Genomic DNA, 25,544 nt, shown 5'->3' on the forward strand with positions numbered 1-25,544 from the left:
AGGGGATAAGATGCCTGATCGCGGGAGTCCCGCAGCTGGGGACGCCCGCGATCATGCACGCGGCACCCCGTTTGTAATCAGTCCCCGGAGCGTGTTCGCTCCGGGTCTGATTACGTTCGACCGCACACTCCGCCGGCCCTGCAGTCGAGCGTAATCAGATAGGGGATAAGATGTGTAAGCACCGGAGTACCCCTTTAAGACAGAGAGGTTTACATGACCACTTTTTTTTTTATACACAAAGAAAATAATTGCCATTTAGGGATAGTGGAGGGAGACTTTGGGACAGACTAACTATTGAAAATGCTGTAGAATTCTATGTACCACATTTATTATGTGTTTTAAATACTTTTTTCTGCCATGTGTGCCAAAGAGCATAGCTTTGGCAAAAGGGTATTGTTTTAATTAAGGGGTCATGAGTTAAGATGTGACACCATACACCAAAATTGCAATTGAGTTCTGGCTGAAGATTTTGGTGATATTTAAGCCAAATGTTGGCAGTTTAAATGAATACTCGACAGTCCTTGGCACCTGTAGCCGTCTGGTTGCTAGACTGCACAACTAGTCTTTACGTTTAGTAGTCAACTATCCTGTGTCCTAACTTTGGCTCCCAGTACTAAGATACCATCTCTGTTTAAAGTAGAGCAAACTAGATCAGGAAAAGCATACAAGCATATATTACTATCAGAAAGAAAGTATAAAGAGATGGCAATATCACATTTGATGATTTTAACTGGAGATGGCGGATTGGATGATGGTGCAAGAGAGATTAAAAAGAAGATGACAAAACAAAGACAAACACAGGAAATGGCCCTAACAAACTTTCTAACCTTTCCCTAGATCTTGTTCTTAAAAGGGGTTATCCACCATAAGGTGATTTTAGTACGTACCTGGCAGACAGTAATGGACATGCTTAGGAAGGATCTGCACTTGTCTTGGGGCTAAATGGCTATGTTGTGAGATGACCATAATACTGTGGCTAGCTTTTGTGAACTGGTATTTCCTGTTTTATAGTTTTCTTTTTTTGACTACAAATCCTATAATTCCATTTTCCTCCCTCCAACACATCAGACATCCCACCAATTTAAACATAAATGAGCTGCATCCATTCAAAAGACCAGTGGTTTTCAATCAGGGTGCCTGCAGCTGGTGCATTAGTTTCAGATTGATCGCTCTCCCACCAAGCGACCTCTCCACCCATTGAAGCAGACAGGCTCCCTGTCATCAGCTGACTAGTGAGTCAGGTCTTGGCCGCATTGCAACCTGGGAAAAATCTGAGACAACAGTCATTTTGTATGCTGTTAAAAATAAATATTGGAATGAAAATCACAGAAGAATTGTGAGAGAACCGTCACACACAGGTACAGACACTATATTATGAACTACACTAACTTTACAGCCCCTGTAGCATGATTTTTTATGAAAACGAGCGCAAGGGAAGGGGATAAGCAGGAGCAGAATCGGGAGGGGGAGTGTTTGAAAGCAGGGGCAGAAGGGGGGGTGTTTGAAAGCATGGGCAGAAGGGGGGTGTTTGAAAGCAGGGGCAGAAGGGTGGGGTGTTTGAAAGCAGGGGAAGAAGGGGGGATGTTTGAAAGCTGGGGCAGAAGGGGGGGGGGTTGAAATCAGGGGCAGAAGAGGGCTGTGATTGAAAGCAGGGGAAGAAGCAGGGGGGAGTTTGAATGAAAGCAGGGGCAGAAGCAAGGGGGGGGGAGGGTTTGAATGAAAGCCGGGGCAGAACAGGGGGAGTTTGAATGAAAGCAGGAGCAGAAACAGGGGAGGGGGTTGAATTAAAGCAGGGGCAGAAGCAGGGGGGGTGTTAATGAAAGCAGGGGCAGAAGCAGGGGAGGTTACATTAAAGCAGTGGCGGGCGGGGTGGTCTTGAATGGAAGCTGAAGGGAGCTAGAATGGAAGCAGGGGGGGAGTTAGAATGGAAGCGGGGGCGGAGTTTGAATGGAAGCAGGGGCAGGAGCGGTGGGGTAATGGAAGCAGAGGGAAGGAGCAGTGGGTGAATGGAAGCAGGGGCAAAAGGGTTGAATGGAAGTAGGATTTTTAATGAAAATGGGTGCAAGGGAAGGGGTTTGAATGGAAGCAGGTGCAGGAGCGGTGGGGTGAATGGAAGCAGGAGCAGTGGGGTGAATGGAAGCAAGGGAAAGAGCGGTTGGGTGAATGGAAGCAGGGGCAGGTGGGGTGAATGGAAGCAGGGGCAGGAGTAGGAGGTGAAAAGAAGCAGGGGCGGGGGGGATTGAATGGAAGCAGGAGCGGTGGGGTGAATGGAAGCAGGGGCAGGAGCAGTGGGGTGAATGGAAGCAGGGGCAGGAGCGGTGGGTGAATGGAGGCAGGGGCATGAGCGGTGGGCTGAATGGAAGCAGGAGCGGTGGAGTGAATGGAAGTAGTGGCAAGAGCGGTGGCAATAGGGGAGTATGAAGGCAATAGTGGTGGATGGGTGTCTGGAGGCAACAGTTGTGGGTGAAAGGCTGGAGGAATTTGAGAGGTTGGAGGTATTTGTGTGGGTGAGAGACTAGAAGCATTGTGTGTTAGAAGGGGGCTGGAAGCATTAGGGGGGGAGGCTGGAAGTATTGTGTGTGTGGGTGGGGGAGAGAGGTTGGAGGCATTTGGGGATGCTGGAGGCATTGTGTGTGAGGCTGCTGGAGGCATTGTCTGTGTGTATGTGGGGCTACTGGAGGCATTTTTTGTGAAGCTGCTGGATGCATTGTGTGTGAGGCTGCTGGGGGTATTGTGTGAGGCTGCTGGGGGCATTATGTGAGGCAGCTGAGGGCATTGTCTCAGGCTGCTGGGGGCATTGTGTGCATGTGTGAGGCTGCTGGGGGCATTGCGTGAGGCTACTGGGGGCATTGTGTGAGGCTGCTGGGGGCATTGTGTGCATGTGTGAGGCTGCTGGGGGCATTATGTGAGGCAGCTGAAGGCATTGTCTCAGGCTGCTGGGGGCATTGTGTGCATGTGTGAGGCTGCTGGGGGCATTGCGTGAGGCTACTGGGGGCATTGTGTGAGGCTGCTGGGGGCATTGTGTGCATGTGTGAGGCTGCTGGGGGCATTGCGTGAGGCTACTGGGGGCATTGTGTGAGGCTGCTGGGGGCATTGTGTGCATGTGTGAGGCTGCTGGGGGCATTATGTGAGGCAGCTGAAGGCATTGTCTCAGGCTGCTGGGGGCATTGTGTGCATGTGTGAGGCTGCTGGGGGCATTGCGTGAGGCTACTGGGGGCATTGTGTGAGGCTGCTGGGGGCATTGTGTGCATGTGTGAGGCTGCTGGGGGCATTTTGTGCAGGTGTGAGACTGCTGGAGGCACTGTGTGTGTGTGAGGCGGTTGGAGGCACTGTGTGTGTAAGGCTGCTGGAGGCACTGTGTGTGTAAGGCTGCTGGAGGCACTGTGTGTGTGTGTGTGTGTGTGTGAGGCGGTTGGAGGCACTGTGTGTGTGTGTGTAAGGCTGCTGGAGGCACTGTGTGTGTGTGAGGCGGTTGGAGGCAGTGTGTGTGTGTGTGTGTAAGGCTGCTGGAGGCACTGTGTGTGTAAGGGTAATGGAGGCACTGTGTGTGTGTTTGTGTGTGTGAGGCTGCTGGGGGCATTGTATGTGTGTGTGTGAGGCTGCTGGAGGCATTGTGTGTGTGTGAGGCTGCTGGAGGCATTGTGTGCATATGTGAGACTGCTGGAGGCGCTGTGTGTGTGTGTGAGGCTGCTGGAGGCATTGTGTGCATATGTGAGACTGCTGGAGGCACTGTTTGTGTGTGTGTGTGTGTGTGTGTGTGTAAGGCTGCTGGAGGCACTATGTGTGTGTGTGTGTGTGTGTAAGGCTGCTGGAGGCACTGTGTGTGTGTGTGTGTGTGTAAGGCTGCTGGAGGCACTGTGTGTGTGTGTAAGGCTGCTGGAGGCACTGTGTGTGTGTGTGTGTAAGGCTGCTGGAGGCACTGTGTGTGTGTGTGTGTGAAGCTGCTGGAGGCATTGGGTGTGTTTGTGAGGCTTCTGGAGGCACTGTGTGTGTGTGTGTGTGTGTAAGGCTGCTGGAGGCACTGTGTGTGTGTGTGTGTGTGTGAAGCTGCTGGAGGCATTGGGTGTGTTTGTGAGGCTTCTGGAGGCATTGTGTGCATGTGTGAGACTGCTGGAGGCACTCTATATGCATGTGTGTGTGTCTGCTGGAGGCACTGTGTGTGTGTGTGTGAGACTGTGAGAGACTGAAGGTATTTGTGGGAAAAAAGATAGGATGATGCTGGAAAAGTACGGAGTCTAATATGTTTATTAGATATCATTTAACCCCTTAAAGATCATTTAACCCCTCCCCTAATAACATTTTGAATCAACCCCCTTTTCCCATAAAAAAAATAATAAAAATATATAAAATAATAAAAAAAAACTGTGTAAATAAAAATAAACATATGTGGTATCGCCGTGTGCGGAAATGTCCGAATTATAAAAATATATAATTAATTAAACCGCACGGTCAATGGCGTACGTGCAAAAAAATTCAAGTCCAAAATAGGGTATTTTTGGTCACTTTTTATATAAAGAAAAAATGAATAAAAAGCGATCGATAAGTCCAATCAATTGTACCGCTAAAACTTCAGATCATGCCGCGAAAAATGAGCCCTCATGCTGCCTCATACGCAGAAAAATAAAAAAGTTTTAAGGGTCAGAATATGACACATATACATTTTCCTGCATGTAGTTATGATTTTTTTCAGAAATACGACAAAATCAAACCTATATAAGTAGGGTATCATTTTAATCATATGGACCTACAAAATAAAGAGAAGGTGTCATTTTTACCGAAAAATTTACTACGTAGAAACGGAAGCCCCCAAAATTTACAAAATGGCTTTTTTCTTCAATCTTGTTACACAATGATTTTTTTTCTATTTCGCCATAGATTTTTGGGTAAAATGATTGATGTCATTACAAAGTAGAATTGGTGGCGCAAAAAACAAGCCATCATATGGATTTTTAGGTGCAAAATTTTAAGAATTATGAAATTTTAAAGGTAAGGAGGAAAAAACGAAAGTGCAAAAACTGAGAAAACCCCCGGGTCAGTAAGGGGTTAAGGTTCTGTTATGAAGAGTTGTGACTGGAAGAAACAATCATGACAGTCTGGGCTAGATGGAGAAGAAAAGTGAACGGCTCCGATCAGAGAAGACATCACCTGTGAGTCCTGCATATAGCAGCACTGTGTACTACATAGCAAACAGATATATATGTGATGTGTATTGCTTCTTTTTCGCCATTTTTTGTCGAGTGTCTAATATTATTCGTTAGGGGTGCCCCGCAGAAATTTTTTTGGGCGAAGGGCGCCCCGAGCTGAAAAAGGTTGGGAACCACTGACCTACATGGTCCAAGGTTTAGATTTCTCATGGGCCAGGCATGGGGTAATGAATACACCAATGCAAGGTTATGGATAACTGTCTTTACTGTGGCTGAAACAATACAGTCTGCAGAGTAATGGGCAGAGTGGAACCTGGGGAGTCTGTCATCTTGCTGGGAGTTGTAGTTTCTGTTGAATGCAGCTTTAAAGGAGTACTCCGGTGGTTAGACATCTTATCCCCTATCCAAAGTCCCGCCGCTGGGGACCCCCGTGACCTTGCACGCGGCACCCCGTTTGTAATCAGTCTGATAGTCTGATTACCAGCGAATACAGGGCGGGCGGTGTGTGACATCACGCCTCCGCCCCCGTGTGATGTCACGCTCTGCCCCTCAATGCAAGTCTATGGGAGGGGGCGTGACAGCTATCACGCCCCCTCCTGAGGCTTGCATTGAGGGGTGGAGCGTGACGTCACACGGGGGCGGAGGCGTGACATCACACACCGCCCGCAATGTAGTCGCCGGTAATCAGACCCGGAGCGAACACGCTCCGGGGACTGATTACAAGCGGGGTGCCGCGTGCAAGATCACGGGGGTCCCCAGCGGCGGGACTCCCACGATCAGGCATCTTATCCCCTATGCTTTGGATAGGGGATAAGATGTCTAAGCACCGGAGTACCCCTTTAAAGGGGTATTTCAGGAATTTTTTTTTATTTGACTATGCTACAGGGGCTGTAAAGTTAGTGTAGTTCATAATATAGTGTCTGTACCTGTGTGTGACGGTTTTCTCACAATTCTTATGTGATTTTCACCCCAAATATTTATTTTTAACAGCATACAAAATGACTGCTGTCTCGGATTTTTCCCAGCTTGCAATGCGGTCGAGACCTGACTGACTAGTCAGCTGGTGACAGGGAGCCTGTCTGCTTCAATGGGTGGAGAGAGCAATCTGCAAGTAATGCAACAGCTGGAGGCACCCTGATTGAAGACCACAGGTCTGCAGCTCATTTATGTTTCAATGGGTGGTTGGCTGATGTGTGGGAAGGAGGAAAATGGAATCATGGGATTTGTAGGCAAACAAGAAAACTGAAAACAGGAAATACAAGCTCATAGAAAGCTAACCACAGTGTTCTGGTAATCTCACAGCATAGCCATTAAGCCCCAAGACAAGCGCAGATCCTTCCTAACCATGTCCATTACTGTCTGCCAGGTACGTGATAAAATCACCTTATGCTGGATAACCCCTTTAAGATTAAGATAATTAGCAGCACACGCTGACTTGAAAGACTCAACTTGACTGACTGAAGTTGAGATTTTCCCGAAGAGCTTTGCTTACCACAAGGCTTTGACAATTCACCCGAGTGACGGGATCTTTTCCTGAGATTTGGCATGGCTGTGGAAATTAGTAGACTTCTTCTCCCTAGGCTTCTCCTCAGTTTGTTAGTAACATAGTTCATAAGGTTGAAAAAAGACTAGACACCATCAAGTTCCACCTGTATCCCTAATGAGTCTCTGCTGAGTTGATTCAGAGGAAGGGAAAAAAAAACCTTATACTAGAGGTAAAAAAAAAATTCCTGACTCCAAATATGGTAATCAGAATAAATCCCTGGATCAAAACCCTGTCCCTATAAATCTAGTATACATAACCTGTAATGTAATTACTCTCCAGAAATGCATCCAGGGCACTTTTGAACTATTTTACTGAGTTTACCATGACCACCTCCTCCGTCTGTGCTGGTGTAGAAACCTTCTTTTTCCTAAATGTAGAGGATGCCCCCTTGTTATAGATACAGTCCTGGGTATAAATAGATCATGGGAGAGATCTCTGTATGGTCCCCTGACATATTTATACATAGTTATTAGGTCACCTCTAAACCTTCTTTTTTCTAAACTAAATAACCCCAATTCTGATAATCTTTCTGGGTACTGTAGTCCTCCCATTCCCCATATTACCCTGGTTGCCCGTCTTTGAACCCTCTCCAGCTCCACTATATCTTTCTTGTACACTGGTGCCCAGTACTGTACACAGTATTCTATGTGTGGTCTGACTAGTGATTTGTACAGCGGTAGAATTATTTCCTTGTCGTGGGCATCTATGCCCCTATTGATGCCCCCCATGGTTTTATTTGCCTTGGCACCAGCTGCCCGACACTGGTCTCTGTAGGTAAATTAACTATTAACTAAAACTCCTAAGTCCTTTTCCATGCTAGCTGAAACACGCTCTCCTTTTCCTCACCCTGTGCTCTGATTAGACACTGAACTGCTTCTTCCCCCCTACACTACATAAGGGCTAGGTTTAGGGAGCTCTCATTGGGGTGTCAGTGTCACCTGGTCACTCTGCCACAATCCCTTAAAAGTACAGTGCATAAATTAACACATAACATGACACAACAATAGTTTACATTATTACAGGTTAGACAATGGAGCAGTGGGCCCAACATATAGACAGCAGGGATGCCGAGGCAATCTTTAGCCCACAGGACAGCCTTTGGTGCTGGGACACCACATATGTCATTGTTCTCAGCTCTTCCTGCTCTATAACATTATGCTCATAGTTTGATAGCATTTTATTCTGCACTGACTATAAAGACCTTGGATCTTTTAGAGGCTGACTAATAAAACTCCAACCAAACAATCCAGCAAATACACTGTATGCTAACAAACCTAGGCACCCCTGAACTTATGTACAGAAGCAGGGACTCCTGTTAAAAGGAAGGAGTCCCTACTCTTGTGCTATGAGTGACAAGTCATACACAGCAAGCCTCTATGTTAAGTTAACAGTCAGCTCAGTGAATGTTTACAGCCAAAGGTAAGCAGTGATGCTTTATGGATTGCTGCTTACACCACAGTGTATGCCTTGCAGCTCAGTGTACTTTTTTTACAGGAGTCCCTGCTTCTGCCAGACCCAAAACCACTGTTAAATCCGAATCAACACCAATAGGCAGCTGCAAGCTAATCCAGCAGAAAAATTGGGGAGATTTATGTATCTCTTCTACCAATGTTTTATTGATAAATAAGTTGTTATAGTAGTGAGTAAGTGGCAGCAATGTTATGGTTTCTCATAGATACCTTCCTCCAACAGGTCACTGCAATGTTAGAAGATTATTTATTGTACAAGTTTATTTTATTTTGATGCTTCTAAAAATATCCCTGTTCATGTCTACTAAATAAAAGTTATCTAACATTTTTTACTGTTTTTCAAATACCACTTATGTGCTTCAAAGGTCAATGCCATTGTGGCCCCTAGTTTGGTTTAATCTTTTCAACTACTGGATCAATAGATTAACTCATACTACGAGTCTAACCACAAGATATCATTCCTTACTAGGCCATGTGCAATACATGATTAAAGCTCTACAAAGCTTACACAGAATGAACTTTATATGCAAAAGGCATTTATATCCTTTCTAAAAAAAGTCAACTTACTGCATGCTTCCTTTTTAAGCCATCTTTCCTCTGATGTATGTATTTTAACCCCTTAAGGACCACGGGTTTTCTCATTTTTGCACTTTCATTTTTTTCCTCCTCACCTTCTAAAAATCATAGCACTTTTCAATTTTCCAGCTACAGACCCATATGAAGGCTTGTTTTTTCTCCGCCAATTTTAATTTGTAATACTATCATTTCACCACAAAATCTACGGCGAAACCAGAAAAAAATATTTGTGGGGCACAATTGAAAAAAACACAAAAAAACGCCATTTTGTAATTTTGGTGGCTTCTTATTCTACGCAGTACACTTTTTGAAAAATTACACCTTATCTTTGTTCTGTAGGTCCTTTCGGTCGCAGGGATACCTAATTTATACAGGTTTTATTTTATTTTACTACTTAAAAAAAAGTATAACTACACAGAATTAGTATGTTGAAAATTGTCATCTTCTGGCCCATATAACTTTTTTTTATTTTTCTGCATACAGGGATGTATGTCATTTTTATTGGTACCATTTTTGTTTCGATGGGACTTTTTGATCACTTTTTATTAGTTTTTTTTTTAGGGTATACAAAATGGCAAAAAATACACAATTTTGAACTTTGGAATTTTTTTTTACGTATATGCCATTGAACACTTGGTTAAATTAATGTTATATTTTTATAGTTCAGACATTTACGCATGTTTATTTTTGTTTACACATTTTTTTTAAATGGGAAAAGGGGGGTGATTCAAACTTTTATTACACCATTTTAGTCCCCATAGGAGACTATTACATGAAATCTTCTGATTGCATACACTGATCAATGCTATTGCCATAGCATAGTATTGATCAGTGTTACTGGCACTCTGCTGCTCCAGCCTGCTGAGCAGTCATGGAGCAGCAGATCACCAATTGGATGAGGAGGTGGCAGGTAGGTACCCTTCTCCTGTCCTCTAAGCTTTTTGATTTCCCCTCAGCGGTCCCGAACAGTCCGACTGAGCTGCTGGGAATGGTTTACTTTCACTTTACTTTCATCGTGATCACTTATGTCTGGCATAAGACATGGGTCCCAGCTGTTGATGGCTGCCGGGACCACCCCACTATGAGGCTGGGTCAGCCCGTGATCCCGCGTCATAGAAGGGGAGTGGGACCAGGAGTACAGGTACGCCCTTGGTCCCCAAGAGGTTATGATTTTCTGTGGCGATAAAGTAAATGTATTACATTTGTTATTTAGATTTTCTCCCCAGTTAGAACCCGATACCTTTTTTTCATATTTGTTTCTAGTTTCTGATTTTAGTTTTATTTATTCATTTATTTTTTTACATTATTATGGGGGCAGCACTAACAGATTCGCCCAGACCTTATTTACATGAAAGGAACCCTATTAACATGACTTAATAGGTCTAGTTGTCAGACTGAAAACTGCAAGATTTCACGATAATTTAATAATATACATAATAAAATAGAAAATCTGAATAAACATCTTAAAAAATAAAAGTCTTAAAAAATATTAAAAACTTTTTTTTAGCCACCAAGAAATAAAATAAAGCAAACAGTGACATAAGCGAAAATATAAATAGACCTTAACCCTCAATTAGCTGACCACGGAAAAGAGGAACAGTGGTACTTTTTCCAATAAATAACCACAACTACAAAATCAATTTAAAGCCAATCAATATCCCTTCAATATAACGCAATAGGAGAACAGACCATGAGCTACTCTGTCATGTACCAATCAGTGCACTGAAAACAGTGATGTCGTGGACAAACAACATTGGCATTTTTTTATATAAAATGTTTTATTCTTTTATTATGCCTTGGCTGCCACAATTAAAAGGCAGGAGATAAGTTACTGTTTATTATTATATAATGAAAGAATAAAAAATGTAGCTGGGTAGCCCCTTTAATGTTCTCTTTTTAAGTCTATGTGAAAGTGATTGTCTGTGCACACAATATGAAAAAATGTGTCTGTAAATTTTTTTTTTTTTACATATTATGTGCATAAACAACCACTTTCCCATAGACTTTCATAGAGCACATTAATGGTAAAAAATGCGTACGCACTTTTGTTAGTGCATTATGACAATTAAAATATGCCTAAAAACACTTTGTGAACAGAGCCAGAGAGTCATTGAGAAGAGGTTTATTGCGTTTTAGTGTATTTATTTATCGTGGTGTGTTGGGGGGTATGCATGTGACTTGTAGTTCTCGGACACTAACCAGATCGAGCACACCGTCCTGTTTCCTACTCCACATAAGTCTCATATTAGCTGTGATCCTTATCCATGTCTTCATATTAGCACTAAAGCCTTTTAACACATAAACTGGATCATTACTTCAAATATACATTGATGTGAATTTAATCTTTTAATCTTTGTTTTTTGTTTAACCATCTAGTATTTCACGGCTCTCTTGGTAACATCTGCAGCTATCTGTACCAAAAATTTCATCTAGAAATGGGAAAAGATTCCACTCCCTACTTGCACCTAAATTCACTATGATATACTTGGCAAGTTTGAATCGAAATTGCGTTAGAAACACTGATGCTGCAGAATAAAGGTGGGGAAACTTTCCAACATTTTAAGTGTTATGTGCAAGAATTTTCAATAAATGAAATCACGTGCATTCATGGTCTGTTGTACAGATGCTGTTATTATTCATTCCTTGTTATTTGGAAGTGGTTGGCATTACAGGTTCTGGTATCACCAGAATAATAAATACACTTGTTCGATTGAGAGTTTGCTTGCATTCTCTTTTTACTAAAATGATATGAAAGAAGCAAGTTATACAGAAACTTTACGGCTTACCAAATACAGCTTTCTACCATGGATATAGGTTGTACCTGGTATAGCAGTTTTTCCTATTCTCCTAAAGTACTCTGGCCTCTACAGTCAGCTGATCAGTATCCTAAGGATTAGACGCCTGTGCGGAACAGTTTCTTAATCCCGCAGACTCCTGCTGAAATTCTGACCATTACTGCCCGCTCCTGCAATGTGTGTCCAATGTTGTGATCACTTCCTTCCAGCGCTCTTAGGGAGCATCATCACATCCCAGGCTGCGGCTGCATAGAGAGGTCTGATGGCATAGACAGTGGGCACCTCTGAATGCCAGTGCAGTTTAGGGCTGTACAGATGAGAAAGCCATAAGAGCTTTGTGCAGCAGCCCGGTCCTGGACGCCTTTCGCTTCTAAAGATGCTGCATGTGGTTTGCAGGTGTGTGCAGGATTAGTGGGACCCGCAGTTTATTGTGTGACCTCCATAGATTAAATACTGTCTGTACCATTTGTATCCCAATCCCGTAGCAGTCTTCTTCTAAGGATAGGCCATTGAAGACCCCTTTAAAGACTATGGCACCTTTCAATGGGAAGAATGATTTTGACATATGTTAGCCGGGGCCTTACTTGACATAAATATCAGGGACCTATGCTATAAATAAATTGATGAGTGCCCTAAACCTCAACCGTATCCTGCTTCTTCCTTCACTTAACAAATGAAGGAGAATGAGACAGTAGTGTCCTTTGGTGTCTCCCTCTGCCTGACTGATATCTGCTGCTTCTTCCTTCACTTAACAAATGAAGGAGAATGAGACAGTAGTGTCCTTTATTGTCTCCCCCTGCCTGCCTGATATCTGCTGTAACTGATTACTATGGTGCATCTATGTGAAAGCCTATCTATCCCTGTGCAGGCACTTCCTACTTGTGCTTAACCCCCTGAAGTCACATGCACTTACTGGGCCTTGCTGTCGGGAAATAATCACAGGAAGAGGCAGGTTCCTACCCCTGCTGTAGGATGGAGGCAGTGCAGATGCTGGGGGACTGGGTGACTAGTTTGCTGTCTCTCCCACCACCCCATCCTTATAGGCATGAATCATAATGACTGTGTCCACTTGCCTGCCCACCTATGGAAACCTCAGAGACCACTCACTGTAGGCAGCTCAGCACAATCTGCCCATCCTGCTGGAGCCCTGGGGTAGATGCTAAGCCCAAGGTAAGGTCACCATACTATATGTTCCTAAACCTGTGGCTCTACAGCTGTTGCAAAATTACAACTCCCATTATGTCAATACAGCTGTCCAGACATGATTGGAATTTTAGTTTCTCAACAGCTGAATAGCCACAGGTTGCTGTATTATACCTCCCAACTTTTGCTCAGAGTAAACAGGGACAAACCACGTGCCTAACCACATACCCCAGCCACGCACCCCTAACCATGCTCCATGTGTTATGCCCTAACCATGTCCAACTTTCTTCTTCAATATTCTCCCACTGCTATACATAACATACCGCACATGTGGAATGGAAATACCTCTTTAACACCAATATAGTTGTCAGTCTGCCACCAAGTTTAGGAGGACTTTCTATACATAGGGCACAACCACCACCATCATTACCATGACAGACCATATTAGTGATTATAATTACGGATATAATTATCGGGTGACTCACTCATCATGCAGATTACTTCCAACTACAAGTCATATCTGTACTTTTCCAAGACCAGTAGTGCCCCAAACAGTAATAATGCCCCCTCCTGGTGTTCCACATAGTACAGTGGGTAGATAAGTGGGTTGGGGAAGAGTAGTTAGTTCCCCCATTATGTAGTTAGGTCACTCCAGGAGGTAGACAGGTCATTTCCCATAGTTTTCTGATTATGTAGGTGCCCCAAGTCCCCCCATAGATGGCGGCCCCTGTAGGTACACCCCCAATTGTTTCCCCCTGTAGGTAGAGCACCAAGAAAAAGTTGCTGTTATAGGTAGATTCCCTGAAAATAGTTGCCCTCAATGGGAAGATTCCCTGCAGATAGTTGCCTACTTGTGTCCTGGATTGTAAAGAAGAGTGGCCTATTGTTACTCTTGGATCATGCCGCTGACCGTCACAAGAGAGATTTGTTGGTGAAAGCTGGGGGCACCTTTGCTCGGTCAAAGCTGTGGGGCCAAAAGTGGGACAGCAGCAACCGAATGGTGGGCTGGGGTTTCAAAAGCAGGACTGTCCTGGCTTAATCAAGACAGTTGGGGGGTGGGGGGGGATGACTGTATACAGTAGATGATATGTATATATCTGTATATATGTATTGTATGTGTAATAACGCTAAAGTTGTATATGAGCAGTCTCTATGTGAGAGTAACTAGACTGGCAGTGGTTTGTTCGTAATTCCAGGAGTGTGGCAGTGGTTTAGATCTGCAGTCATGATGGTGGTTGTAGTACTGTGGGAATTTTCACTTATCACGACTTCGATGAAGCAGTCATCTGTATCAGGGTGCCAGGAAATAAATCCTCAAATGCCATGATGTTGGATAACCACTTTAACCCCTTAAGGACTCAGGGTTTTTCCATTTCTGCACTTTAGTTTTTTCCTCCTTAACCTTTCAATTTTGCACCTAAAATTCCATATTAAGGCTTATGCTTTGTGCCACTAATTCTACTTTGCAGTGACATTAGTCATTTTACAAAAAAATCCATGGCAAAACGGGAAAAAATTCATTGTGAGACAAAATTGAAGAAAAAATGCAATTTTGTAAGTTTTGGAAGCTTCCTTTTCTATGCAGTGGATTTTTTGGTAAAAATGACACAATTTTTTTATTCTGTAGGTCCATATGATTAAAATGATACACTGCACGAAAAGGAATAACTTTAAAATATAACTTCTTTATTTTTCCAAGTACGGGGCGGTATGAGGGCTAATTTTTTGCACCATGATCTGAAGTTTTTAGCAGTACCATTTTTGTATTGATCCTATTTTTTGACCGCTTTTTATAATTTTTTTCACGATATAAAAAGTGACCAAAAATACGCTATTTTGGACTTTGGAATTTTTGCGCGTACGCCATTGACCCTGCGGTTTAATTAACAATATATTTTTACAGTTTGGACATTTCCGCATGTGGCAATACCACATATGTTTATCTTTATTTACACAGGTTTTTTTTTTTTATGGGAAAAGGGGGGTGATTCTTACTTTTATTAGGGAAGAGGTTAAATGATCTTTATTAACTTTTTTTTTCACACTCTTCTTTTCAATGTTATAGCCCCCTCTAGGGGCTATAACACTGCACACACTTATCTTCTATACAGATCACTGCCATGCATTAACATGGCAATGATCAGTGTTATCGGGGGTCCATTGCTCAAGCCTGGATTCCAGGCATGGAGCAATCAATCACCGATCGGATGCGCCAGAGGCAGGTAACGGACCATCCGCTCACATTCTAACTGTTCGGGACATCGCTATTTCACTGAGATGGTCCCGATCAGCCCGACTGAGCTGCCGGGAGTGTATTTTTGTTACCTTAGACGCGGCGATCATCTTTTGAATGGGGGCTAAAACCTTGCAAAAAACAAGTGTAAAACAAAAAGTTTATAAATGGGATTTAACCCCTTCCCTAATAAAAGTTTGAATCACCCCCCTTTTCCCCTAAAAAAAACCCTGTGTAAATAAAAATGAACATATGCAAAAAAAAACTGGAAACGCCCTGACGTCATGACGTGACGACATTCACTCCACTCTCCCCTCTGTGTTCCCGCTGCCTGCATTCCCTCTGATTCTCTTCCCCTGGATACCAGGCGTGGGATGCGGTTCCGTTGGTGTCCGGGGACAAAGTGCTCAGTGAGGAGGGCTCGGTGCGCCTGTGCTCCGGCGCTCCAGAGGGGGGCCGGGACGCATTGGACGTGCTGACATTTTCCGGGAGGAGGTCTTGTGGTCTCTCCTGGAGACACAGCGCACCTAGCCACCGCCATTCCTTCTGCGCCCAGACCAGGATGCGAGGAGAGCTCTCTCTGAAGCTATGGGGCACTGGCAAGAATGTCTTTTCTCTGAATTGGCTCTGGAATCGGCTCTGCATCCTATTTAGCGGGGCTCAGAATGACTGGGACTATAGCATCGGAGCTACTCAGTGAGAGACCAGGACTCCCCCCCCTCACATCTACCTGACTATGGTCCTAAGCCACACCTGGGGGAAAAGTTCAATAAAGGATTTATGCAGATGCACCAGGTCCCTGAGCCCTCCGGTGAGAGGGTTCGGCTCCGGATACCTTTGAAGCTGGCTGAATCCGTGAGGAATATAATTAAGGCCTACATTCTGGATGTCTATAAAAGGGGTTACTCGGGTGAGAGTCGGGACCCCTCTGGGCTATAAGATGTTTGTTATGTACAGAGGGCTTTAATGTCACCTGCACGACCGAGTAAAATCCTGGGCCCAGGTTTTCCTATTTTTATGCCTGGGGAACTTGTCAAGTAGTCCATTTTGGGGATGAGCGCTGAGGTCTAGTACATGAAGCAATGTTGGACTAAGGAAGAGGTCCCTCCTGCCCAATATTTTATTACTTTTCTTGCAAACAGTAATGTTAAGTTTATGAATTTCATAGACACTTTGTTCTTTTAGGAAATCTTTGGACTGAAACTATGCAACTTCAGCTCGTCCGGCCTAAGTATTGATGATTCTTTCCACCTGCTTTATTGCTCGTCTAGCTGTAAGTAGTGTTTACAAGTTATATCATCATCATCATCATCTGCCATTCTGCTGATGGAAATTGAAGGTATGCACCCCACAGCGGTCTCAGACTTTTGTTCTCCTCCTTTTGTCTCTTCTCCTAGCTGGTACTCTCTCTCTACTATTGTGAATTTATTTTACTCTTCACTCCACTCCACCTGGTGGAATGCCTCCCAAGTCAAACCAGAGGAAGTCTGGGGTTAGCCCCCCAAAGAGAGGCCCCCAGGTGGGAGAATAGAAAAATACCTTGACTCCCCGAAAGGGGAGAGTAAGAATCAAGGGAACACGGGGCTATCCCCTAAAAGATCTAAGACTGGCTCAAGGTTTGATCCGCTTGCAATGGCGGAGGAAGGAGCAGAGAGGAGCATGAACAGAGTGAGCAATTACTACAGTGTATCCTGGCGGAGTTGAAGCAGTGTAACACAGGTCTTAGGAACCTCTCTACTCAAGTGGGTGCCCTATAAACTGACATTTTGCTGATTCGCGACGACATGAACAGGATGAAAGAGAGGGTGTCGGCGGTAAAGAAAGTTATCCCTGATATCGATATAAAAGTTACTGTCACTAAATCAGAAATTGATGCTCTTAAAGAGGAGAACGCTTTGTTTAAAAAGAAAATCATAGACATGGAGGACCATTCTAGGGCTCAAACATTAAATTGATCGGTCTCCGAGAGGGCATGGAGGGGGAAAACCTGTGCAGGTTTTGCCAGGACTGGCTAAAAGAGACCTTTAACTCCTTAAGGATGTAGTGCGTACCTGTACGCCCTACGCCCGTTCTCGGTGTTTAAAACGGGGTCACGCCGTGACCCCGCATCACACCGGGTCAGTCCCGGCTGTTAATCATAGCTGGGCTAACAGCGCGCGGCATCGATCGTTGTGCCGTGTGCTGTTAACCCTTCAGATTCGGCGATCAAAGTTGACCGCCGCATCTGAAAATGAAAGTAAACGCTTCCCGGCAGCTCAGTCGGCTGATCGGGACATGGCGATAAAAGGAGATCAGCGTGTGCAGTGCTATAGCTCCCTATGGGAGCTATAGCACTGCAAAAAAAAGTGAAAAAAAAAGTTAACAAAGGTCATTTAACCCCTTCCCTAATAAAAATTTTAATCCCCCCCCCTTTTCCCATAAAGAAAACCTGTGTAAATAAAAATAAACATATGTGGTATCGCCACATGCGAAAATGTCCGAACTATAAAAATATATTCCTAATTAAATCGCACGGTCAATGGCGTGCGCGCAAAAAAGTTCCAAAGTCCAAAATAGTGTATTTTTGGTCACTTTTTATATCATGAAAAAATGAATAAAAAGCGATCAAAAAGTCCAATCAATACAAAAATGGTACCTTAAAAAAATGAGCCCTTATACCAGCCCGTACGCAGAAAAATAAAAAAGTTATAGGGGTTAGAAGATGAGAATTTTTTACATATAAATTTTCCTGCATGTAGTTATGATTTTTTTCCGAAGTACGGCAATATCCAACCTATATAAGTAGGGTATCCTTTAAACCGTATGGACCTACAGAATAACGATAAGGTGTTATTTTTACCGAAAAATGCACTGCATAGAAACGGAAGCCCCCAAAAGTTACAAAATGACATTTTTTCTTCAATTTTGTCGCACAATGAATTCTTTTCCATTTAGCCATGGATTTTTGGGTAAAATGACTAATGTCACTGCAAAGTAGAATTGATTGCGCAAAAAATAAGCCATAATATGAAATTTTATATGCAAAATTGAAAGCGTTATGATTTTTAAAAGGTGATGAGGAATAAATGGAAAGGCAAAAACGGAAAAACCCTGCTTCCTTAAGGGGTTAAGGAGTCAAATTTTCTAATCTTTCAGATCACTCCCCAATAGCAATCAGAATTAACTCGGTTAGTGTCCCTAGAGTATGCCCCCCTCCTTTTAAACTGAATCCTCATTGGTTGGAGATTTTGAATCGTGATACATTTTTCATCAAAGAAATTAAAACCTTCTGGGAAATTAATAAGGGCTTAACTAGCCTTAATGTAGCATGTGACTCACTTAACACCTTAATGACCACGGACGTAAATGTATGTCCTAGTTTGGCGGGACTTCCCGCACCAGGATGTACATTTACGTACTGTGTATGACCGCGAGCATCGGAACGGTGCCCGTGTCATACATGGCAGGTTCCGATTGCGCGGATGTCCGCCATTAACCCCTCAGATGCCGTGATCAATACAGATCACGGCATCTGCAGCAGTGCGGTACTTTGAATGGATGATCGGATCGCCCGCAGCGCTGCACGGCTGTCTCCCGGGGTCTTCTGCTCTGGTCTGAGATCGAGCAGACCAGAGCAGAAGATCACCGATAACACTGATCAGTGCTGTGTCCTATACATCAAAGAACTTTTGACCCTGGGAAGCCCAGGGTCACTGAAACCCTTATTATCTCCCACCCCTAAAATTTAACTTTTATTCATATATTATTAAAAGAATTAATAAAGTGAGTGTATAACTTAAAAAATATAGGCTTGTGTGTGCTTGATAGTATTGTTTTGTATTTCATCCAGTTGTCACTGGTAGGTGAATTGGTCCCTATGTGGACTGCAGTTCCACAATATATTGCACGCACAAGCTGACAATGTTAAAATGCTGAAAATGACAATGTTAAAATGCATTTTCAGCATTTTAACATTGTCAGCTTGTGCGTGCAATATATTGTGGAACTGCAGTCCACATAGGGACCAATTCACCTACCAGTGACAACTGGATGAAATACAAAACAATACTATCAAGCACACACAAGCCTATATTTTTTAAGTTATACACTCACTTTATTAATTCTTTTAATAATATATGAATAAAAGTTAAATTTTAGGGGTGGGAGATAATAAGGGTTTCAGTGACCCTGGGCTTCCCAGGGTCAAAAGTTCTTTGATTCATTATCACCCTAACCCATCCTGGGAATTGGTTGTTGCGGTGTCCTATACATAGCACTGAACAGTATTAGCAATCAAAGGATTGCTGTAGATAGTCCCCTATGGGGACATAAAAAGTGTAAAATGAAAGTTGAAAAATGTAAAAATAAAAAGTTAAAAAAAGTGAAAAATCCCCTCCCCCAATAAAAAGGAAAATTGTCAGTTTTTCCCATTTTACCCCCAAAAAGCGTTTTTATAAACATATTTGGTATCACCGCATGCGTCCATACCATGTCCATACTATCACAATATTATGTTAATTATCCCGTACGGTGAATGGCGTAAACGTAAAAAATTAAAAAAGTCCAAAAATGCAGCTTTTTTGTCACATTTTATTTTTAAAAAAATTAATAAAAAATGATCTAAAAGTTTTATATATGCAAATGTGGTATCGATAAAAAGTATAGATGATGGTGCAAAAAATGAGCCCTCATACCGCCCTATATATGGAAAAATGAAAAAGTTATAGGTGGTCAAAATAGGGTGATTTTAGATTACTGATTTTGTACAAAAAGATTTAGATTTTTTTTAACCGGTACAAAAATATAAAAGTATCTAGCCATGGGTATCATTTTAATCGTATTGACCCACAGAATAAAGAACACATTTCATTTTTACAGTAAAGTGTATAGTGTGAAAACAAAGCCCTCCAAAATGCGCAAAATTGTGGTTTTCTTTTAAATTTCCTCCCTAAAATTTTTTTTTGGGGGGGGGGGGGGGGGTTCGCCGTACATTTTATGGTAAAATGAGAGGTTTCATTACAAAGTAAAAGTGGTCACGCAAAATAAAAACAAGCCCTTATAAGATGGAAATATAAAGGAGTTATGGATTTTAGAAGGCGAGGAGGAAAAAACGAAAACGCAAAAATAAAATTGGCCTGGTCCTTAAGGTGAAAATGGGCTTGGTCCTTAAGGGATTAAGGCCTTCTTGAGAGGCCTCTTTCTAGGGGAAATCATAAAAAAGAATAGGGTTTTTAGGAATGAGGAAGAGGTATTGTTTAATAAAGTGAAGGAAGCTGAGGGGTCCCTTATGTTGAATTCAAACTTAAAATTTTTTACGAAGTTAAAAGTAGCACAAGATGATTTGAGACTCTGGCAGATAGAGAAAGCTCAAAATAAATTATTCTTCGCAGGATACAAATTTTTTTCTGTAGGGGGTAAACCAAACAGGATATTAGCGAACTTAGTGCATGCACAGGAAAATAGGAAACCGATTAGCTCAATACTAAATGAACAGGGGATTATAATGTATAACCTGGAGGAGGTGGAGAAAGTTTTCTCTGGCTTTTCCTCTAAGCTGTATTCCTCGGAACAGCAGGTAGAGGAGGCAGAGATAGTCTCATTTTTAGAGGGTCTGGGATTGCCCCGGGTTACTTCAGAAGGGGTGGAGCTCCTTGCCTCTCCTATTTCCCTGGGGGAGATCGGGAAAGCCATTCAAACAGTGCCCGATAGATCTGCAACAGGCCCTGATGGATTACCTTTTGGTTTTTTTTAAAAGATTCTCTGAAGTGCTGGCCCCAATATTATTAGAAATAATCAATCAATTCTGTAAGGTAGGTGGTCTCCCAAAGTCTATGATGGGGGCATATATAATTTTGATTCTAAAAAAAAAAGGATCCTACTAAAGTAGAATTATTTTAGTCCAATATTCCTTCTTAACCCCGATGTTAAAATTTTGGCAAAAATTTTGGCCAAATGGTTGAGTAGAGTAATAGATGGGTTGATAATGGAGGATCAGATGGGTTTTCCTCCCCATAGAACATTATTTTCTAATATCAAGAGGGCATACATGGGAATTCAGAGAGGCGAGGGGGAACTCCGCTCCATCCTGTCCCTTGATGCTACTAAAGCATTTGACAGGGTGGAGTGGAGGTACCTCTGGGTGGCCCTAAGGGTGTTTGGGTTTGGGGAGTCATTCATTAGATTGATTCAACTACTTTACTGTGCCCCAAAAGCGTGTATATCTCTGGGAAATTCACACTCTGATGCCAGATCTAATTTTTCTGTGTCAATTCGTAAAACATTTTCTTTGAACTTATTTTGATGAATCTCCCCCGGTGTGTGTATGTGCGTCAGCAGAATACAGACCACCAAGCAGGAGAAAAAGACTGAAAATTCTATGGAATTGGGAGAATACCAACACCAATTAGTGACGTGCAAAGTCAATACAAATGTGAGCTATCATGACACTAACAACCTTCACAATCATGGATTAGGAACACCCAATACTTTTTCACCTCAGCAGACCCTGAAGAAGGCTTCAACTCATTGTCTGAAACCATAACTGCCAATAAAAAATGAAATGACATGTCTATGCAATACTTTGTACCGAGCTTATTGTTCCACTTATAACAATCTTCAGTTTTCAATGAATTGTAAATATAGTGGAACTGTGTAAACTGAATCCTTGTGGAGTTCTAAGTACATCTGGAACAATTTGGCTATATGCATGAAAAGAACAACCACAGTTAAATCTAATAAATTCTTTTATAAATTTCACTGAAACAATGCTGCTTTTGTATATATGTAGCATTTGTGCTGAGGCCACATTCATACAAGAAATAATGATTTAGGAACAAGCAAGCAAAACAGGTTCATACTGTTAAATTGATGCTGAATCCAAGTGCCTTATCTGAGAGGTTGTGTCACAACACTGCACAGTGAGGTTCAAAACGCTACAGGCAGGACACAATTTGGGGATTTTTCCATGAAGCACTTAAATGGGCACACATACAAAAACTTTTTATATGTAAGTTCTGATAAAAGTTAAAGACCTTGAATAATCAATAAAGTAAACAGCTCCTGAAAATCCCGCCACTAGGGGTCCCCATATCTACTGGGACCTGCAGAAGCATAGGAGTCCTGCAGCAGCATCAGTTTTGTCCATGAGTCATGGACAATAGATTACTCTTGAGACAAGGCTGCTTCAGTAGACACACCAATCACCTCCCACCACCACAAGGGAGGGACATGCCTTCTTCACCTGAGAGAATTTCTAAGACTGTGAACTAATGAAAAGAGGAATTTTTATAATAAATATAGGTGATAGAGGCATAAAAATGTACGTGCTCTGGGTTAGGGACTGAGTAACATATTAATATTTTTTTTTCTTATGGCATCTGACAGGTACGCTTTAACCAAATTTCCTAAATGTATAAACTACCAAAGGAGCTATCTTGTTTTCCAATTTCCTACAGCAGATGATAGAGCTAAGATACTAGGGAGATAATTTTCTTTTCTTCAGTCAAATTTCTTTTGTTAGCCAATGGATGGGCCTCTATGAACTTTGACATCAATTTTTTTTTTGCCAATGATAGCCAACATGGTTGACATGGACAAGTAAAGAAATCGAAGCACTAGGTAAAAAAAGGAAAATGCTAAACTTTTTGTTATGCAATACATTTTTACATAAAACCAGAAAATCCCTTTAATTGCATCCACTTAAGGATGTTTGAGATAAGAGGATTGGCAAACAACAACAGAAAGGAATTACTCGCTCGGTTTCAGGTACTGTATATAAAAATCTTCCCTTTCTGAAATAGAACACTGTCATGTGTTTTGGTTGAAACTACATTGCAGTTCCCCAAGTTTCTATTTTTTTTTAGGTTATCTAGAAGACAGTTTCAAGCACATAGGTCATGTACAGCAACACATGTGTTCCCTATGGGTCATTATTATCATAAGTCTCCTTAGGGCAGAATACAGCCATAATACACCATGTGTTGGAGAATGTCACAAATTGTTTTCATGTTTTGTTTCAGAGCAGAAGAAAATACCCATGTGTGTCTTCTTTCCTTTTTGAAAGTATGTCTATAATTGATAATACAGACCTGATCTTTCACAACAGAATTTTCCACATCCATCTAACTGAATTGTCAGAAAAAATTATAAATCTATGTATCTTGGGAATGAAAGATTGTCTCAAAAAAAACATGAAAAGGTGTGTGATCAGAGCACCCTAAGCTATTTATTGATAATGCAATTTTGTTTCAGTTGGCCACAGGTCCTCGTTAATTTCAGCATACTAGCATAAGTGGATAGTTGTATGCGGTCTGCAAATATTGACGTGGATGGTGATTTAGAAACATTAACAGGCAGATTCACTATTACAGATATGCCACAATTGTGGTGTCATTTGCAGCAACTGGCTTTACATGACTTGCACCACATTATTTTGCTTTTAGAAACATTTAAAGTGGTACTCCGCACCCAGACATCTTATTTCCTATCCAAAGGACAGGGGATAAGATGTCAGATCACCAGGGTCCCGCTGCTGGGGATCCCCTGAATCTCAGCTGCGGCAGCCTGCTATCACTACTGCACAGAGCAGACTCGCTCCCTGCGTAATGACGGGCATAGTTACGTCACCGCTTCGCCCCCTTGTGATGTAACGGCCCGCCCCCTCAATGCAAGTCTATGGGAGGGGGCGTGGTGGCCATCACGCCCCCTCCCATAGACTTGCATTAAGGGGGCGGGCCATGACATCACGAGGGTTGGAGCTGTGACGTCACGATGCTCCGGCCTCTGTATCGCTGGTCATTACGCATGGAGCGAGTCTGATCGGTCCAGTAATGATAGAGGGCTGCCGCAGCGGAGATCCCGGGGGTCCCCAGCAGCGGGACCCCCACGATCTGACATCTTATCCCCTATCCTTTGGATAGAGGATAAGATGTCTAGGGGCGGAGTACCCCTTTAAATCTTCATCAATTAAAAGAGCACAGTTTCTCAGGAAAACCGCATGGTTTGCATGTGAACATGAGCATCAAAAATTGCACCAAAATCGCGGCTTAACATTTAAGAGTAAAGTATGCCAATAAATAGCTGTTCTAAACTAAAACTACAAAGTTTGAAAATAGGTCAGATTTAGCAAATAGCCTGAGCCACTGTGATAAATCTGGCGCATTTGTAGAGGAGCCTGTCTAGTCTAAGTTTGCACAGTCTAAGTATTAGACAGTGTTAGTAAATCTAGGCCAACATGTTCACATAGAGCATAACAATATGTTTGAGCATAACAATGTATTAACTATCTAGGACACAGTTGTTGGCCTTGGATAATATAAATACGGCTTCTATATATGGTGTAAATTGCATGAAATATACCTATTGTAAAAAAAACGTGCTTTAAGAACGATAGATCTAGACCTACACATTTAACTAGACTACACATTTTAATTTGATGGCATAATGCCTTCGAAACAATGTGTAGTGTAAGTGTGTAGAAATTTGGTATTCCATCACACAGTATATAATTGCAAGAAAAAAAGTCCATTTTAGTGGAACTAGCTATTAAAGATACGGACACACATGATCTCAGTCCATCAAGGTATCTGTAATTTCCTTTTTAATCCCCTGTCTTGGACCTGCTCCCCTCTGATGTTATTCTAACATGTGATAAGAGTCAACAAATCAGTGTTAGTTCTCATCTTCCATTGCCCGTGCATGATCCGTAGATACATTCTATCATCGGAAGGCAGAATCCTAGGCCACTAATCTCTGCTGTGCATCAAACACTCAGTAACTAGAAAATATATTTAAAGGAATGATATGAGGGAACTTTATCTATACGTTATGGCTGTATGGTATAGGAACATAAATTTAGTCTATCAGAACATCCAAAAGAAAAGAAAAGCAAACAGCATTTTGATGCCTGTTATTTTGTGAGGGAATATACAGTTACGGAAGAATGTACATGTTATTGAGACAATTGTTAAACAATCTGTTTAATAAAAAAGCGTTATACACTTGCAGATATAGGTCAACATGACTTAGTATTCAGGGCAGAGGCTTCAAAAAGCATCCTCCACCCTTCATCCGTAAAGTTTAGCATGTAAGCTGTGGGGTGGACATTCAGTCATTTAATTGTGTCTTGTTATCTTCTCATGTGTGCTAATCCATTGCATTCTTCTTTATAATACATGCTCACCCTTTTCATACAGCTCTATCCCCACAATGCACTAGTAAAGGTTGCTGTGCTCCACATATCTGTGATAAGATCTACAGGCTAAAGGATATAATTACCAGTACAGAGCCATATACCACAAGCACTCACCCCAACGTACGTTTCGCGCCAATGCGCTTCGTCAGGGGGCGTCACGCCCCCTGACGAAGCGCATTGGCGTGAAACGTACGTTGGGGTGAGTGCTTGTGGTATATGGCTCTGTACTGGTAATTATATCCTTTAGTCTTATATAGGGTATCACCTTCTATACACCTGTCTTCCAGGCTTTTCATTTGTGATGTTACTTATATGTTGATGCTTGTGATTTTTACTCATATCTTGCCTCTACCACTTGCTGTCCATCCAGCCCTGTGCTTAGTGCCTACACTCTATAGTTTTTTTTCATGTTTTTTAACACATAATTGTTAATAAAGTTTACATATTTTCATGATTAGTGTGTTGCT

The 25,544-nt window shown here is 42.4% G+C and overlaps 1 long non-coding RNA gene across 1 annotated transcript in view; it reads left to right on the top strand.

Moving 5' to 3' along the window:
• Positions 1-18,519, top strand: part of LOC130361611 (uncharacterized) — a 33,552-nt gene extending 15,033 nt beyond the window's left edge. Inside the window, exons 3-5 of the long non-coding RNA XR_008891081.1 lie at positions 11,112-11,273; positions 16,092-16,179; positions 16,304-18,519. This is a non-coding gene — a long non-coding RNA (uncharacterized LOC130361611). The remainder of the gene's footprint in view (positions 1-11,111; positions 11,274-16,091; positions 16,180-16,303) is intronic.
• Positions 18,520-25,544: the final 7,025 nt, after the last annotated feature.

The sequence above is a fragment of the Hyla sarda genome, chromosome 3, assembly GCF_029499605.1.
Source record: "Hyla sarda isolate aHylSar1 chromosome 3, aHylSar1.hap1, whole genome shotgun sequence".
NCBI classification, from domain to species: domain Eukaryota; kingdom Metazoa; phylum Chordata; class Amphibia; order Anura; family Hylidae; genus Hyla; species Hyla sarda.